Source organism: Triticum dicoccoides, chromosome 6A (genome assembly GCF_002162155.2).
Source record: "Triticum dicoccoides isolate Atlit2015 ecotype Zavitan chromosome 6A, WEW_v2.0, whole genome shotgun sequence".
Taxonomy (NCBI): domain Eukaryota; kingdom Viridiplantae; phylum Streptophyta; class Magnoliopsida; order Poales; family Poaceae; genus Triticum; species Triticum dicoccoides.
In genome coordinates, this window is record NC_041390.1 from 519,717,683 (window position 1) to 519,737,212 (window position 19,530).

Genomic DNA, 19,530 nt, shown 5'->3' on the forward strand with positions numbered 1-19,530 from the left:
CGGCGGCGTGCGGCGCTGGCGGCGCGGGCGGGCGGCGCGGCTAGGGTTTGGGGGCGGCGGCTGGGCTGGCTTCGGCCTCGGGCGCCCCGGCTTATAAAGCCTGCCGGGCCAGAGTCCCGGGCGGACACGGCCCGGTTAGGTCGGTTGCCCTTTTTTTTAATAATTACGTGCAGAAGAAAAATAAAAAGAAATACTAAACGGACTCCAAAAATCCCGAAATAAATTCTCCCGGGCTTCTAAAATCAAGCCGCACAAGGTGAACATTTATTTGGGGCCTAAATGCAATTGTGAAAAACGCACATTTTTTCTAAATTCAAATAAGATAACGAAAACTCCGAAATAAAATCTTATTTGATTTTATTATTAAATCCTCAATATTTCTTTATTTTGGGAAAGTCATTTTATTCCCTCTCTCATATTTTTGTAATAGAAATAATTGATGATAAAATAATTAAAATCAAATGATCCTATTCCCAAAATTTGAGAAAACTCAAATATGAAAATAATGAATTCCCCAACTCTCTCCGTGGGTCCTTGAGTTGCGTAGAAATTCCTAGGATCAAACCAAAAGCGAAAATAAAATATGATATGCAATGATGATCTAATGTATAACATTCCAAATTGAAAATTTGGGATGTTACAAACCTACCCCCTTAAGATGAATCTCACCCTCGAGATTCGGGTTGGCTAGAAAATAGGTGAGGGTGGTCATTGAGCAAATCTTCCTCTTGTTCCCAGGTGGCTTCATCCTCCGTGTGGTGGCTCCACTGAACTTTGCAAAACTTGATAACCTTGCTGCAAATCATTATCCAACTGAATTGTTTCCAATGGCACTGTGTCTCTCAAGGGTATGTCAGCCATCTCCGCGTGACACTTCTTCAACTGAGAAACGTGGAACACATCATGAACTCCAGACAATCCTTCGGGCAATTTCAACTTGTATGCCACTTCTCCCATATGCTCCAAAACTCGATATGGTCCTACAAATCGTGGCGCTAACTTTCCTTTAACCCCAAAACGCTTTGTTCCCCGAAGTGGGGATACTCGAAGATAAGATCTATCTCCAACTTCGTAAACAGTCTCCTTGCGTTTAGAATCTGCATAACTCTTCTGTCTGGACTGAGCTACCTTGAGCCTATTGCGAATCAATTTCACCTTCTGTTGAGACTCTTTAATCAAATCAGGCCCAAACAACTGGCGGTCTCCAACTTCGTCCCACGACTACGGTGTCCTGCACCTCCTTCCGTACAAAGCTTCGAAAGGGGCCATCTTTAAACTAGTTTGGTAACTGTTGTTGTAAGAGAACTCTGCATATGGCAAATTGTCGTCCCAACTAGATCCATAATCTAGCGCACAAGCTCTCAGCATATCCTCCAAAATCTGATTGACTCTCTCGGTCTGTCCATCTGTCTGTGGATGAAAAGCTGTACTGAATTCTAGCCTGGTACCCAAAGTTTCATGCAACTTCTTCCAGAACTTTGAGGTAAACTGGGTTCCTCTATCTGATACGATACTCCTCGGAACTCCATGCAGACATACGATCCTGGTCATGTATATCTTTGCCAACTTAGCACTGGTGTAAGTGGTATTTACCGGGATGAAATGAGCTACTTTCGTCAACCGATCAACTACAACGCAAATCGAGTCATAGCCTGAACGAGTCCTGGGTAATCCCGTGATAAAATCCATGCCTAACTTATCCCACTTCCATTCGGGTATCGGCAATGGCTGTAGCAATCCTGCTAGCTTCTGATGCTCTGCCTTTACTCTCTGACATACATCACAAACTGCTACATACTCCGCAATATCCTTCTTCATTCGGGTCCACCAGAAAATATCCTTCAAATCCAAATACATCTTGGTATTTCCTGGGTGAATCGAATATGGTGAATCGTGTGCCTCTTGCAGAATTAGCTTCCTAATCTCCTGGTCATTGGGCACATAAACATGGTCTTCATACCATAGGGTGTCGTGCTCATCCTCACGAAATCCTTTAGCCTTTCCTTCGCTTATTTTCTCCTTTATAGAGGCAATCTCCTTGTTAGTCTTCTGAGCTTCTCTGATTCTATCCATCAAAGTTGACTGAATCTCCAATGCTGCTACATAGCCTCTCGGAACTATTTCCAAACATAACTCTCGAAGATTTTTGGCTAACTCCCTTGGGATTTCTCCCGTCATTAATGTATTGACATGGCTCTTACGGCTTAATGCGTCAGCTACTACATTAGCCTTTCCGGGATCGTAATGCAATCTCATATCATAATCCTTGATGAGCTCCAATCATCTCCTTTGTCTGAGGTTTAACTCCTTCTGTGTGAAAATGTATTTCAAACTCTTATGATCCGTGTACACCTCACAATGGTTTCCAATGAGGAAATGTCTCCATGTTTTCAATGCATGCACTACGGCTGCTAATTCCAAATCATGCGTAGCATAATTCAACTCATGAGGTTTCAGTTGTCTTGAGGCATATGAAACAACTCTCCCTTCCTGCATAAGCACTGCTCCAAGTCCTCGACGTGAAGCGTCGCAATACACCTCATAATCCTTGGTCTAGTCTGGCAAAATTAACACTGGTGAAGTAACCAAACGTTTCTTCAACTCCTGGAAACTAGCCTCACATTCCTCCGTCCATATGAACTTGGTATCTTTCTTCAACAACTCCGTCATAGGCTTCGCAATCTTTGAGAAATTCTCAATAAATCTCCGGTAGTATCCTGCGAGTCCAAGAAAACTCAGTATCTCTCCAACCGTGGTTGGTGCTTCCCATTTGGTCACGGTATCAACTTTAGTGGGATCAACTGCTATTCCTTCTTCGGATATAACGTGTCTGAGGAATCCTACTTCCTTCAACCAAAACTCAACCTGGTGGTAAAAGTTGTCTTAGGAATATCCTGTTCTCGAATCTTCAACTGGTGGTATCCTGATCGCAGATCGATCTTGGAAAATACCTTAGCTCCTTGCAATCGATCAAACAGATCATTGATCATTGGTAGTGGGTACTTGTTCTTGATTGTTACTTCATTCAATCCTTGATAATCGACAACCATTCTTAACGATCCATCCTTCTTCTCCACTAGAAGTACTGGCGATCCCCAAGGTGAAGAACTTGGGCGAATATAACCTTTATCCAGTAACTCTTTAATCTACTTCTTAATTTCCACCAAATCCTTTGCAGGCATCCTGTATGGTCTCTTCCATATTGGTCCTGTGCCTGGCAATAGCTCAATCGAAAACTCAATGTCTCTATCTGGTGGCATGCCTGGCAACTGCTCTGGAAATACATTAGGGAATTCCTTTACCACTGGTACTTCCTCCTGCACAACTCCTGTTAAGCAATTTACTTGAGTCCCTTTTGGCACATGCCGGGATACATACTTGATCCTTCTCCCTTCTGGGGTGGTAAGAAAAATTGACTTACTAGCACATTCAATATTCCCTTCATACTTGGATAACCAATCCATGCCTAATATCACATCCAATCCTTGGGATTCCAATACTATTAGGTCTGAGGGAAAAACATAGTTACCAATCCTTAATGGTAACCGATCACACCATAGACTAGCCATATATTCTGCTCCAGGCGAGGTTACTAACATGGGTGACCTAAGGGCTTGGGTTGGAATTTTATACTTATCCACAAATCCCCTTGATATGTATGAATGCGATGCACCAGTATCGAAAAGAACGAGTGCAGTAAATGACTTAACCAAAAACTTACCGATTACTACATCTGGCTGCTCTTAAACCTCCTCCACGCTAAGGTGGTTCACCTGTCCCTTGTTGAAAGGGTTTGACTTCTTCCCAGAGCTTCCATTGCCATTTCCATTTTGTGATTCAGGACATTCATTGGCACAATGTCCGGTCTTCTGGCATTTAAAGCAAGTGACTTGGCTCAGGTCTTTCTTGGCTGGGGTTGATGGGTTGGTGCGGTTCTGGCCGTTGCTTCCTCCATTACCATTACCATTCCTGGGGCCATTGTGATTGTGCGAGCTACCTCCTCCATGGGTATGCTGAAAATGTCCTCCCGGTCTAGGGGTAAAACGTGGCTTCTGCTAAACTCCTGAATTGTACTTTCCTTGTGCATACTTCCTCTTGCGACTTTCAATTTGCTGCTGCTTCCCTTCAAACATAAGAGCATGATCTACCAACTCCTGGTAGTTGTTGAAGGTTGCCACCATCAACTGCATGCTCAACTCATCATTCAGTCCTTCCAGAAACTTCTCCTGCTTAGTTGCATCCGTAGCAACGTCATCTAGGGCATAACGTGCTAGCTTACTAAAGTCCTCCACATACTGGCCAACTGTCCGTCCTCCTTGGCGCAAGTTGCAAAACTCTCGCTTCTTCATGGCCATAGCTCCTGCTGAAACATGGGCAGTGCGAAAAGCCTACTGAAACTGGTCCCATGTGACAGTGTCAACAGGGAAAGTGGCTGTGAAATTCTCCCACCATGATGCTGCGGGTCCTTCAAGCTGATGTGCGGCAAACTTCACCTTCTCCGCATCTATGCATCCTGCTGTGGTCAACTCTCTTGCGGTCTTGCGGAGCCAATCATCTGCTACTATTGGCTCGGTGCTACTGGAAAACACCGGCGGGTTCAGCCTAAGAAAATGGGCTAAATGATCAACAGGTGGTGGTGGTGGTGGGTTGTTGTTGTTCCCCTGGTTCTAATTCTGGACTAGCAACTGCATCAATGTGTTCTGCTGCTGGATCAACTGGGTGAGCTCCGGTGGAAAGGTAAATCCAGGATCACGTCTTGGAGGCATCTGAGGGTTTAGAAAAGATGAGATGTAAGAATAGAGGGGGTCTAAAGAGAAAACACTACCCATATGCACATGAGGCAAAATCAAACAATTCACTTCATTCAATCAAACAAGGGCATACAATCGATCTAACTATCGCAAAAGTGCTCGGACTACTATATTTACATGGTGGACTACTACTACTTGTGAGGTGGTCTACTAGAAATATTCTTCAGTTGCAGACTCCATGATATCTGCTCCGGCTTCATCAACATAGTCTTCATCGCTATCATCTGGATCCGAGTCGGTGTCGTCGATGATGATGTAGTCTTCCGGGCGAATCTCCTTGGGTTCTTCGTCTTCATCTACCGGTGTAGGGCCTCCCATAAATATCCCGATATTCTTTGTTAGGTCAGAATTCTTGTCCACCAATACTTCAATCTCTTCTTCATAATCTTCACGTGTAGCCTTGAGTTCTTCCTCCAGTTCCTTGATCCTTGTCCTTGCCTTCTTCAGGTCTATCATGTCGGCGCACATCTGGTTCTCCTGTCGTCGAATGTGCTGGTTTAACTCCTGGATAAAAGCTGCAACTGATCTATCCTTTCTGGTGCTGATCATCTCCCAGTGCTCATCTCGGCGCCCACAAATCTGGTAGATAGTACCCTTGAGATCATTGCGGTAGACTTCTCCAATGCGTCCCATGGCGATGTGAGCTGCCATGCTCTTTCCTAGATTCCAAGTTGGTGCATCAAAAGAAAACTCTATGGGCTCAGTGACTGGCATGAACGTCCTTCCTGGAACTTGAACTTGAATCATCTAGCGCTCTTCTTCAGGTAAAGTGGCGTTGTAGGTTCCGGTGAAGCTTGGTACTCCTATGTTCAGGTATCTCGTGACTTCCTTCAAGTGACGTCCAAAGGGTGTATCTTCATCCGGTTGCGTGAACTTGTTCCTTGCATCCGCCATCCTAAAGAGTAGAAAAGATGAGGAGTCAGAAGAGAAAAGGGTGAATAGTGATCTAGGTCTTTACCTTAGTGGTCGTGTCCTACAGTCAGCGTGTGCTCTGATACCATCTCTGTAGCGACCAGACCTAAAACAGTCTGATCTCTGTGCTCCGGTGTCATTCCTGGATCAGTAATGCTGACACCAAACAGTACTCGGAGGATTTATAACAGAGTAGCAATCACACACTTATTACATTGAATGTCTCCATAGAGATCTTATTACAATAAATATGGCTTAAGGCCATCTAATAACGATAACAGCGGAAGGCTTGGAAGATAAGTGAGTCCATCAACTCCAACGACATCATTGAGTATAGAACCACGACCTAAAAACTCCTTAATCGTCGTCTCAAAAGTCTGCAACATTAACGTTGCAGCCCGAAAACGGGTCAGCACAAGGAATATGCTAGCAATGTAACACATAGAGAGTAATGGAATGAAATAACTATACTATATGCATATTTGGCTAGTGGAAAGCTCTATGGTTACAGTTTTGCGTAAAGCCAATTTTTCCCTACTTCAAAGGAATAAATTTTATTTAACTATCATGGTAGTTGTTAAACATTGAGAATGGTTGACAGCATCCTCAATCCCAATTAAACATCACCATTAACAAAACCCAACAAAATTAATTTAGAGTAACATGTTGAGATTCACATGATAATCCAAGTACTAGATACTCAAGTTGTCCATAACCGGGGACACGGCTAACCATGATTAGTTTAATACACTCTGCAGAGGTTTGCACACTTTCCCCACAAGACTCGATCGCCTCCGTTTGGTTTCTCGCACTACATGGTGTTTGAGAAGACGGATGATCGAGACATAGTATTTCAGAAGCGCTAGCACCTTACGATCGGGTAGACCGTACCACCTACATCCCCTACATCTGCTAGTCTACCACTGTAAGAGTTCGCACGACTTAGTCAACTATGATAGAGCCCATAATAGCTTGTGGCTGCACACGGAAGTTTCTAGTATGAATAGCCTCACGATCCCTTTGAGCCTGGGTGGCGGTCCATAAAGAAAAACAGGCAATCCTGGAATACCCAGGTACCTCAATCCACCCAGATGTGTGTTTAAGTTGCCACCTTAGATAAACCATTAATTAACAAACTCACATCTGTCATGGATATCACTCACCCAATCCACGTCTACTAGCATAGCATGGCATAATGGCAAACGTAGAAGTAACTCCAAAGGTTTGATATATAACAGGTGATAAGTACTACCTCAACTACTTCCCATCCCACAATTTAATTAGATCCTAATCATGCAATGTTTGAGGATTGATCTAATGCAATAAAACCAGGTAGTAGAAAAGGTATGATCAAAGTGTTACTTGCCTTGCTGATGATCCGCGAAACCTAGCGATTCGAAGTAATAGGCGGCGCACTCCGGGTATTCTATCACAGACAAACAACAAACATACAATAAGTACTCATCTAATGCACAGGTAAAATTCAAACAAGAGAACTAACCAGAAAGTTCAACTTAAGAACCCCGATTTGCAAAAAGAATCAAATCGAACGAAGCAACGAAAACAGCGAAAGAAAACAACTTTGTTCTACTAATCTGGATCTAAGTCAGGTTTTACAGTAGCAAAAACTTGTTTAAGTTGGTTAAACGGATAGAGGGTTCCGAGACGAAACTCCAGGTGCTTGAATCGCCTGATTCCGATAAACGAGCGAAAAGTTATACTAAAACGAAAATCGGATCAGAAATCGCGATAAAAAAAATCGTGGATTTAATCCGAGAAAAAGAAAAACGATGAACGTTTGCTAGAACGAACGAACGAACACTCGCTAAATAAATAAATTGGAAAAACCGATCTATTTTGAAAAAACGAAACTAAAAAAACCAACGGAAAAACCGACCGGTTTTTCAAAAAAAAAATGGCGGCACGAATTTCGAGGCGACCTCGGGCGGCGGGTCAGCGAGGCAGCGGGCGGCGGCGGCGCGGGTGGGCGGCGCAGCTAGGGTTTGGGGGCGGCAGCTGGGCTGGCTTCGGCCTCGGGCGCCCCGGCTTATAAAGCCTGCCGGGCGAGAGTCCCGGGCAGACACGGCCCGGTTAGGTCGGTTGCCCTTTTTTTAAAATAATTACGCGTAGAAGAAAAATAAAAAGAAATACTAAACGGACTCCAAAAATCCCGAAATAAATTTTCCCGGGCTTCTAAAACCAAGCCGCACAAGGTGAACATTTATTTGGGGCCTAAATGCAATTTTGAAAAACACACATTTTTCCTAAATTCAAATAAAATAACGAAAACTCCGAAATAAAATCTTATTTGATTTTATTATTAAATTCTCAATATTTCTTTATTTTGGGAAAGTCATTTTATTCCCTATCTCATATTTTTGTAATTGAAATAATTGATAATAAAATAATAAAAATCAAATGATCCTATTCCCAAAATTTGAGAAAACTCAAATATGAAAATAACGAATTCCCCAACTCTCTCTGTGGGTCCTTGAGTTGCGTAGAAATTCCTAGGATCAAACCAAAAGCAAAAATAAAATATGATATGCAATGATGATCTAATGTATAACATTCCAAATTGAAAATTTGGGATGTTACACTTAATTTACCGCCTATTGAAGAAACATATGGTCTTGATAGCCCGACACAGGTAGTAAAGGTAAATTCTTTCTATAGTTATGATAAAGATGAAATCCCATTTACTAAGTTTGCTAGCCCATGCTTGGATGAGTTTGATGACTTTATGGTTAAGCAAGAAAACTTCAATGCTTATGTTGGTGGAGAATTAAAACGCAATGCTGATATGCTTGAACACTTGGGTAATTATAAGGCTAATGTTAAAGGTGAACTTAAACTTATTAGTAAACATGCTTCTATGGTTACCACTCAAGTAGAATAAGTACTTAAAGCTCAAAATGATTTACTCAATGAATTGAATAGTAAGAATAATGACTATGCTGTTAGAGTGGCTACTAGAACTGGTAGAATGACTCAGGAACCTTTGTATCCTGAAGGCCACCCTAAGAGAATTGAGCAAGATTCTCAAAGAAATAATATAGATGCACCTAGTCCTTCTAAGAGGAAGAAAAAGAAAAATGGTAGGACTTTGCATGCTTCTAGTGAACCTATTGCTGACATACCTGAGAATCCCAATGATATCTCTATTTCTAATGCTGAAACACAATTTGGTAATGAAAATGAAACCAGTGATAATTTTAATGATAATGTTCATGTTGATGCTCAACCTAGCAATGATAATGATGTAGAGATTGAACCTGTTGTTGATCTTGATAACCCACAATCAAAGAATCAACATTATGATAAAAGAGACTTTGTTGCTAGGAAACACGGTAAGGAAAGAGAGCCTTGGGTTCAGAAACCCATGCCTTTTCCTCCTAAGCCATCCAAGAAAAAGGATCATGAGGATTTTGAGCTCTTTGCTGAAATGATTAGACCTATCTTTTTGCGCATGCGATTAACTGATATGATCAAAATGAATCCTTATGCTAAGTATATGAAAGAAATTATCACTAATAAAAGAAAGATACCGGAAGCTAAAATTTCCACCATGCTTGCTAATTATACTTTTAAGGGTGGAATACCTAAGAAACTAGGAGATCCAGGAGTACCAACTATACCATGCTCCATTAAAAGAAACTATGTTAAAACTGCTTTATGTGATCTTGGAGCCGGTGTTAGTGTTATGCCTCTCTCTTTATATCGTAGACTTGATTTGAATAGGTTGACACCTACTAAAATATCTTTGCAAATGGCTAATAAATCAACTGTTATACATGTCGGTATTTGTGAGGATGTGCCTGTTGTGGTTGCAAACATTACTATTTTAACGGACTTTGTTATTCTTGATATTCCCGAGGACGATAGTATGTCTAATTCTTGGAAGACCCTTTTTGAATACTGCGGGGGCTGTTATTGATTGCACCAAAGGCAATGTCACTTTTCATGTTAATGGTAATGAGCATACGATACACTTTCCGAGGAAACAACCTCAAGTCCACAGTATCAATTCTATTGGAAAAAATCCATCGATTATTTTTGGAGGTTTTGAATTTCCTCTACCTATTGTCAAGAAGAAATATGACATTATTATTGTTGGGGATGTCCATATCCCCGTTGAGGTAACCTAGTGTTATTCAAAATTTCTACGGTTCCATGTTATTCGGAATGGGTTTGTTAACAAGACCTAATCAACCTTGCTAGTGGATTCCTTTTGATGATCATGAGATGGATGAATTTAGAAAACACAAATCTCTGTACCCTCCTTTTAATTTCTGTTATTTGTATTAAATAAAATAAAAATAGTATTTTCTGTCTGCTATCTGAATTATCCGTGCAATATAAAAATACCCCACAAATAAATGTTCTCCAAATGCCCTGAAATTTAAATATGATTTTTTCTGAAATATTTGAGAATATTTGGCACTAAGAACACAGCAGGGGGCATCCACCTGGCCACGAGGGTGGAGGGTGCGCCCTACCCCCCTGGGCGCGCCCCCTGCCTCGTGGGCCCACGATGGCCCTCCTCCACTTATTCCTGCACCCACACACTCATTGCTAGATGTTGGTGCTCATACTTTTTCATTGTAATATACATGCTAGTTTATTTCCTTTTTATGCTTTGTTCTTGTGTGTTTAATAAACCTTAAGAAAAACCAAAAAAAATTAGTTGTAGCTTTTAATTAGTTTACTTTCCATGCTTGTAGTAGTAATTAAAAAGAAAACCCAAAAAGATTTCTTTTTCTTCTTTTTGCTTGTTGGGAGCTTTCCCGTGTATATAGTTTTATTTCTTTTCTTTTCTTTGGGGGTCGATAGGAGAAGATCATGATTAAATTGTTGAAGTGGCTCTTATATACATTATTGTTGGTCTGACAAAAGAGCCCATATTGCCTTGTCTTCTCTTTTTTATTGAATGCTTGTAGATTTGAGCTTAGTCCAATGCACGTGCACTATTATTATTATTCACATCATTCGGTCGTGCAAGTGAAAGGCAATTATGACGATATATGATGGACTGATTGAGATGAGAAAAGCTGGTATGAGCTCGACCTCTCTTGTTTTTGTAAATATGATTAGTTCATCGTTCCTGATTCAACCTATTATGAATAAACATGTTTGCAATGACAATTAGAGATTATAGTTGCTTATGCCATGCTTAATTAGCTAGGAGCTTATAATGGTTTACCTTGCGTGCCAACATGCTATTAAAATGGTTGTGATGTTGTATGATAGGGTGGTATTCTCTTTTGAATGATTCGAGTGGCTTGACTTGGCACATGTTCACACATGTAGTTGAAACAAAATCAACATAGCCTCTACGATATTTATGTTCATGGTGCATTATATCCTACTCATGCTTGCATTCGGTGTTGATTAATTTTAATGCATATTCATGACTGTTGTCGCTCTCTAGCTGGTCGCTTCCCAGTCTTTTTCTAGCCTTCACCTGTACTAAGCGGGAATACTGCTTGTGCATCCAATCCCATAAACCCCAAAGTTATTCCATATGAGTCCACCATACCTACCTATATACGGTATCTACCTGCTGTTCCAAGTAAATTTGTATGTGCCAAACTCTAAACCTTCAAATAAGTATCATGTTTTGTATACTCGAATAGCTCATGTATCAACTAGGGCTGTTTGTATATTCCATGTTAGGCGGGTTATTCTCAAGAGGAGTGAACTCCGCTCCTCACTCACAAGAAAATGGCTGGTCACCGGGATGCCCAGTCCCATGCTTTATGCAACTCAAATCAAAATAATTGCAAACAAAACTCCCCCAGGAATGTTGTTAGTTGGAGGCACTCGTTGTTTCGAGCAAGCCATGGATTTATGCTTGTTGGTGGAGGGGGAGTATAAACTTTACCATTCTGTTTGGGAACCGCCTATAATGTGTGTAGCATGGAAGATATCGCCATCTCTTGGTTGTTATGTTGACAATGAAAGTATACCGCTCAAAATATTATTCATCTCTATTTCAAAACCGAGCTCTGGCACCTCTACAAATCCCTGCTTCCCTCTGTGAAGGGCCTATCCATTTACTTTCATGTTGAGTCATCATCCTCTTATTAAAAAGCACCAATTGGAGAGCACTACTGTCATTTTCATTCATTACTGTTAGTTTACATTGAGTATGACTTGAATGGATCTCTTTTACCATGAATGACAATGTCTAGTCAGTCCTTGATCTTTAAAGGTGCTCTGCATTTATGTTTTGTGGTCTCAGAAAGGGAGAGCGAGATATCATCTTGTTATATCATATTATGATTGTTTTGAGAAAGTGTTGTTATCCGAGATTTATTATTATTGCTCGCTAGTTGATTATGCCATTGATATGGGTAAACATGAGACCTAAGAGTTATTGTGAATATGGTTAGTTTATAATCTCTGCTGAAAACTTGAATGCTGGCTTTACATATTTACAACAACAAGAGCAAACAGAGTTTGTAAAAGTTTTTCTTTATCACTTTCAGTTTGTCAACTGAATTGCTCGAGGACAAGCAAAGGTTTAAGCTTCGGGGAGTTGATACGTCTCCGTCGTATCTACTTTTCCAAACACTTTTGCCCTTATTTTGGACTCTAACTTGCGTGATTTGAATGGAACTAACCTGGACTGACGCTGTTTTCAGCAGAATTGCCATGGTGTTATTTATGTGCAGAAACAAAAGTTCTCGGAATGACCTGAAACTCCACGGAGCGTATTTTTGGAAATAATAAAAAATACTGGCAAAAGATCAAGGCCAGGGGGCCCACACCCTAGCCACGAGGGTGGGGGCGCGCCTGCCCCCCTGGGCATGCCCCCTACCTCGTGGCCCCCCTGGAGCTCCTCCGACCTCAACTCCAACTCTATATATTCGTGTTCGGAGAGAAAAAAATCAGGGAGAAAAATTCATCCCGTTTTACGATACGGAGCCGCCGCCAAGCCCTAAACTCTCTCGGGAGGGATGATCTAGAGTCTGTTCGGGGCTCCGGAGAGGGGAATACGTCGCCATCGTCATCATCAACCATCCTCCATCACCAATTTCATGATGCTTACCGCCGTGCGTGAGTAATTCCATCGTAGGCTTGCTGTACGGTGATGGGTTGGATGAGATTTATCATGTAATCGAGTTAGTTTTGTTAGGGTTTGATCCCTAGTATCCACTATGTTCTGAGATTGATGTTGCTATGACTTTGCTATGCTTAATGCTTGTCACTAGGGCCCGAGTGCCATGATTCCAGATCTGAACCTATTATGTTTTCATGAATATATGAGAGTTCTTGATCATATCTTGCAAGTCTATAGTCACCTACTATGTGTTATGATCCGGCAACCCCGAAGTGACAATAATCGGGACCACTTCCGGTGATGACCGTAGTTTGAGGAGTTCATGTATTCACTATGTGTTAATGCTTTGGTCTGGTACTCTATTAAAAGGAGGCCTTAATATCCCTTAGTTTCCGCTAGGACCCCGCTGCCACGGGAGGGTAGGACAAAAGATGTCATGCAAGTTCTTTTCCATAAGCACGTATGACTATATTCGGAATACATGCCTACATTACATTGATGAATTGGAGCTAGTTCTATGTCACCCTAGGTTATGACTGTTACATGATGAACCGCATCCGGCATAATTCTCTATCACCGATCCATTGCCTACGAGCTTTCCATGTATTGTTCTTCTCTTATTTACTTTTTCGTTGCTATTGTTATCATCACTACAAAATACCAAAAACATTACTTTTGCTACCGTTACTTTTGCTATCGTTACCACTACTATCATATTACTTTGCTACTAGACACTTCACTGCAGATATTAAGTTTCCAAGTGTGGTTGAATTGACAACTCAGCTGCTAATACTTGAGAATATTCTTTGGCTCCCCTTGTGTTGAATCAATAAATTTGGGTTGAATACTCTACCCTCGAAGACTGTTGTGATCCCCTATACTTGTGGGTTATCAAGTATGCACCATTGCGACAGTTCGTCGTGCCGAGACACCACGTGATGATCGGGTGTGATAAGATCTACGTTCACATAGAACGGGTGCAAGCCAGTTTTGCACACATAGAATACTTGGGTTAAACTTGATGAGCCTAGCATATGCAGATATGGCCTCGGAACACTGAGACCGAAAGGTCGAGCGTGAATCATATAGTAGATATGATCAACATAGTGATCTTCACCATTGAAAGCTACTCCATCTCACGTGATGATCGGACATGGTTTAGTTGATATGGATCACGTGATCACTTAGATGATTAGAGGGATGTCTATCTAAGTGGGAGTTCTTAAGTAATATGATTAATTGAACTTAAATTTATCATGAACTTAGGCTATGTTTGGTAGCGAAGTATTGTAAAAACCAAAATAACAAAAAAACACATTATTTTAGCATGTAGGTACACAATACTGCAGTTTTGACATACCATTGTATTTTGAAGTATTCAGAATACAATGACCTGTTTGGCAAGCGATTATATGCAACAACGTAAATTAGGTAGCTAGCTGTATTGAGTAGTTGCAATGCGCCCGGCCAGTGCTAGCTAGCTAGCCGCATGACTGAACGGCCATGCATAACAACCAGCCGCATGCACTCAACTGCCATGCACAAAGCTAGAAGAAGGCAGTTGAACACGACATGGAGCTACCAGCGGCTCCGCGTGGACTCAGGCTTGTCCTCAACTAGATTGAAGATGGAATTTGTCCTGTCCATAACCTGCTGCAAGCTTTTCCTGTTGACTGTTGTATTGGATTGGATCCCTTGTGCTAACCAAGGGCAGCGTGCCGGCCAACTTCACGACAGGGCAACAAGGCAATTTCCCTATTAACTATTGTATTGGATTGGATCTCTTGTGCTAACCAAGGACAGCGTGCCGGCCAACTTCACGACAGGGCAACAAGAAAATTTCGCTCTCCATTTATAATGGACTTTCGTTCCTCTCGGCTGGCACTAGGCAGCAGGAACGGGAACAATGCGGCCATGCGGAGGCAGGGGGATGAAGATCAGCATACTCGCGTTGATCTCTCCTTTGCATGCTGGCTGTGGCTTAAAGGCAGGAAGAAGACAAGCGATGCAGCGTTTCTTTCGTGTGCTCAGTTTTAAAAAAAGAGGTCGAGAGTTCTTTTTTTAGAGAGAGAAAAAACTGTGGTTTTGAATATACTGTGGTTTTAATACCACTGTTTTCTCTAATAGCCAAACAGTTCTTAGGAATTAAAACTGTGATATTTTAAAAACTGTAGTATTCTATGAATACTTAGAAAAAACTCTATTACCAAACGGGGCCTTAGTCCTAATAGTATTTGCATATCTATGTTGTAGATCAATTGCTCGCGTATAGCTTCCCTGTTTTACTTATGATATGTTCCTAGAGAAAGACTATGTTGAAAGATGTTAGTAGCAATGATGCGGACTAGCTCCGTGATCTAAGGATTATCCTCATTGTCGCACAGAAGTATTATGTTCTTGATGCACTGCTAGGTGATGGACCTATTGCAGGAGCAGATGCAGACGTTATTGTTGGGGAACGTAGTAATTTCAAAAATCTTCCTACGCACACGCAAGATCATGGTGATGCATAGCAACGAGAGGGGAGAGTGTTGTCCACGTACCCTCGTAGACCGAAAGCGGAAGCATTAGCACAACACGGTTGATGTAGTCATACGTCTTCACGATCTGACCGATCAAGTACTGAACGTACGACACCTCCGAGTTCAGCACACGTTCAGCCCAATGACGTCCCTCGAACTCCGATCCAGCCGAGTGTTGAGGGAGAGTTTCGTCAGCACGACGGCGTGGTGACGATGATGATGTTCTACCGACGCAGGGCTTCGCCTAAGCACCGCTACAGTATTATCGAGGTGGACTATGGTGGAGGGGGGCACCGCACACGGCTAAAAGATCAAATGATCAATTGTTGTGTCTATGGGGTGCCCCTGCCACCGTATATAAAGGAGCAAGGGGAGGAGGCGGCCGGTCAGGGAGAGGCGCGCCAAGGGGGAGTCCTGCTCCCACTAGGAGTAGGACTCCTCCTATTCCTAGTAGGAGTAGGAGAGGGGGAAGGAAAGGGAGAGGGGGAGAAGAAAAGAGGGGGCCGGCCCCCTTGCCCTAAACCAATTCGGTTTGGGCCTTGGGGGGGGGGCGCCCCATACTCCCCTTGCTGCCCTCTATTTCCACTAAGGCCCATGTAGGCCCATTAAGCCCCCGGGGGGTTCCGGTAACCTCCCGGTACTCCGGTAAAATCCCGATTTCACCCGGAACACTTCCGATATCCAAACATAGGCTTCCAATATATCAATCTTCATGTCTCGACCATTTCGAGACTCCTCGTCATGTCCGGGATCACATACGGGACTCCGAACAACCTTCAGTACATCAAAACATATAAACTCATAATATAACCGTCATCGAAACATTAAGCGTGCGGACCCTACGGGTTCGAGAACTATGTAGACATGACCGAGACATGTCTCCGGTCAATAACCAATAGCGGAACCTAGGTGTTCATATTGGCTCCCACATATTCTATGAAGATCTTTATCGGTCAAACCGCATAACAACATACGTTGTTTCCTTTGTCATCGTTATGTTACTTGCCCGAGATTCGATCATCGGTATCTCAATACCTAGTTTAATCTCGTTACCGGCAAGTCTCTTTACTCATTCTGTAATACATCATCCCACAACTAACTCATTAGTTGCAATTCTTACAAGGCTTAAGTGATGTGCATTACCGAGAGGGCCCAGAGATACCTCTCCGACAATCAGAGTGACAAGTCCTAATCTCAAAATACGCCAGCCCAACAAGTACCTTCGGAGACACCTGTAGAGCACCTTTATAATCACCCAGTTACGTTGTGACGTTTGGTAGCACACAAAGTGTTCCTCCGGTAAACGGGAGTTGCATAATCTCATAGTCATAGGAACATGTATAAGTCATGAAGAAAGCAATAGTAGAATACTAAACGATCGTGTGCTAAGCTAACGGAATGGGTCAAGTCAATCACATCATTCTCATAATGATGTGATCTCATTAATCAAATGACAACACTTTGTCTATGGTTAGGAAACTTAACCATCTCTGATCAATGAGCTAGTCAAGTAGAGGCATACTAGTGACATACTGTTTGTCTATGTATTCACACATGTATTATGTTTCCTATTAATCCAATTCTAGCATGAATAATAAACATTTATCATGATATAAGGAAATAAATAATAACTTTATTATTGCCTCCAGGGCATATTTCCTTCAGTCTCCCACTTGCACTAGAGTTAATAATCTAGATTACACAGTAATGATTCTAACACCCATGGAGCCTTGGTGGTGATCATATTTTGCTCGTGCAAGAGGCTTAGTCAACGGGTCTGCAACATTCAGATCCGTATGTATCTTGCAAATTTCTATGTCTCCCACCTGGACTAAATCCCGGATGGAATTGAAGCGTCTCTCGATGTGCTTGGTTCTCTTGTGAAATCTGGATTCCTTCGCCAAGGCAATTGCACCAGTATTATCACAAAAGATTTTCATTGGACCCGATGCACTAGGTATGACACCTAGATCGGATATGAAATCCTTCATCCAGATTCCTTCATTTGCTGCTTCCGAAGCAGCAATGTACTCCGCTTCACATGTAGATCCCACCACAACGCTTTGTTTAGAACTGCACCAACTGACAGCTCCACCGTTCAATGTAAACACGTATCCGGTTTGCAATTTAGAATCGTCCGGATCAGTGTCAAAGCTTGGATCAACGTAATCGTTTATGATGGGCTCTTTGTCACCTCCATAAACGAGAAACATATCCCTAGTCCTTTTTAGGTATTACAGGATGTTCTTGACCGCTGTCCAGTGATCCACTCCTGGATTACTTTGATACCTCCCTGCTAGACTTATAGCAAGGCACACATCAGGTTTGGTACACAGCATTGCATACATGATAGAGCCTATGGCTAAAGCATAGGGAACACCTTTCATTTTCCCTCTATCTTCTGCAGTGGTCGGGCATTGAGTCTTACTCAACTTCACACCATGTACCACGGGCAAGAACCCCTTCTTTGCTTGATCCATTTTGAACTTCTTCAAAACTTTGTCAAGGTATGTGCTTTGTGAAAGTCCAATTAAGCGTCTTGATCTATCTCTATATATCTTGATGCCCAATATATAAGCAGCTTCACCGAGGTCTTTCATTGAAAAACTCTTATTCAAGTACCCCTTTATGCTATCCAGAAATTCTATATCATTTCTAATCAACAATATGTCATCCACATATAATATTAGAAATGCTACAGAGCTCCCACTCACTTTCTTGTAAATACAGGCTTCTCCAAAAGTCTGTATAAAACCAAATGCTTTGATCACACTATCAAAGCGTCTATTCCAACTCCGAGAGGCTTGCACCAGTCCATAAATGGATAGCTGGAGCTTGCACACTTTGTTAACTCCCTTTGGATCGACAAAACCTTCTGGTTGCTTCATATACAACTCTTCTTCCAGAAATCCATTCAGGAATGCAGTTTTGACATCCATTTGCCAAATTTCATAATCATAAAATGCGGCAATTGCTAACATGATTTGGACAGACTTAAGCATCGCTACGGGTGAGAAGGTCTCATCATAGTCAATCCCTTGAACTTGTCGAAAACCTTTTGCAACAAGTCGAGCTTTATAGACAGTAACATTACCGTCAGCGTCAGTCTTCTTCTTGAAGATCCATTTATTCTCAATTGCTTGCCGACCAACGGGCAAGTAAACCAAAGCCCACACTTTGTTCTCATACATGGATCCCATCTCAGATTTCATGGCCTCAAGCCATTTGGCGGAATCTAGGCTCACCATCGCTTCTTCATAGTTTGTAGGTTCGTCATGGTCTAGTAACACAACTTCCAGAACAGGATTACCATACCACTCTAGTGCGGATCTTACTCTGGTTGACCTACGAGGTTTAGTAACAACTTGATCTAAAGTTTCATGATCATCATCATTAACTTCCTCACTAATTGGTGTAGGTGTTGCAGAAACCGTTTTCTGTGATGAACTACTTTCCAATAAGGGAGCAGGTACAGTTACCTCATCAAGTTCTACTTTCCTCCCACTCACTTCTTTTGAGAGAAACTCCTTCTCTAGAAAAACTCCGAATTTAGCAACAGAAGTCTTGCCTTCGGATCTGTGATAGAAGGTGTACCCAACAGTCTCCTTTGGGTATCCCATGAAGACACATTTCTCCGATTTGGGTTCGAGCTTATCAGGTTGAAGCTTTTTCACATAAGCATCGCAGCCCCAAACTTTCAGAAATGACAACTTTGGTTTCTTACCAAACCATAGTTCATAAGACATCGTCTCAACAGATTTCGATGGTGCCCTATTTAAGGTGAATGCGTCCGTCTCTAAAGCATAACCCCAAAACGATAGTGGTAAATCAGTAAGAGACATCATAGATCGCACCATATCTAGTAAAGTACGATTACGACGTTCGGACACACCATTACATTCTTGTGTTCCGGGTGGCGTGAGTTGCGAAACTATTCCGCATTGTTTCAGATGAAGACCAAACTCATAACTCAAATATTCTCCTCCACGATCAGATTATAGAAACTTTATTTTCTTGTTACGATGATTTTCAACTTCACTCTGAAATTCTTTGAACTTTTCAAATGTTTCAGACTTATGTTTCATTAAGTAGATATACCCATATCTGCTTAAATCATCTGTGAAGGTGAGAAAATAACGATATCCACCACGAGCCTCAACATTCATCGGACCACATACATCTGTATGTATGATCTCCAACAAATCTGTTGCTCTCTCCA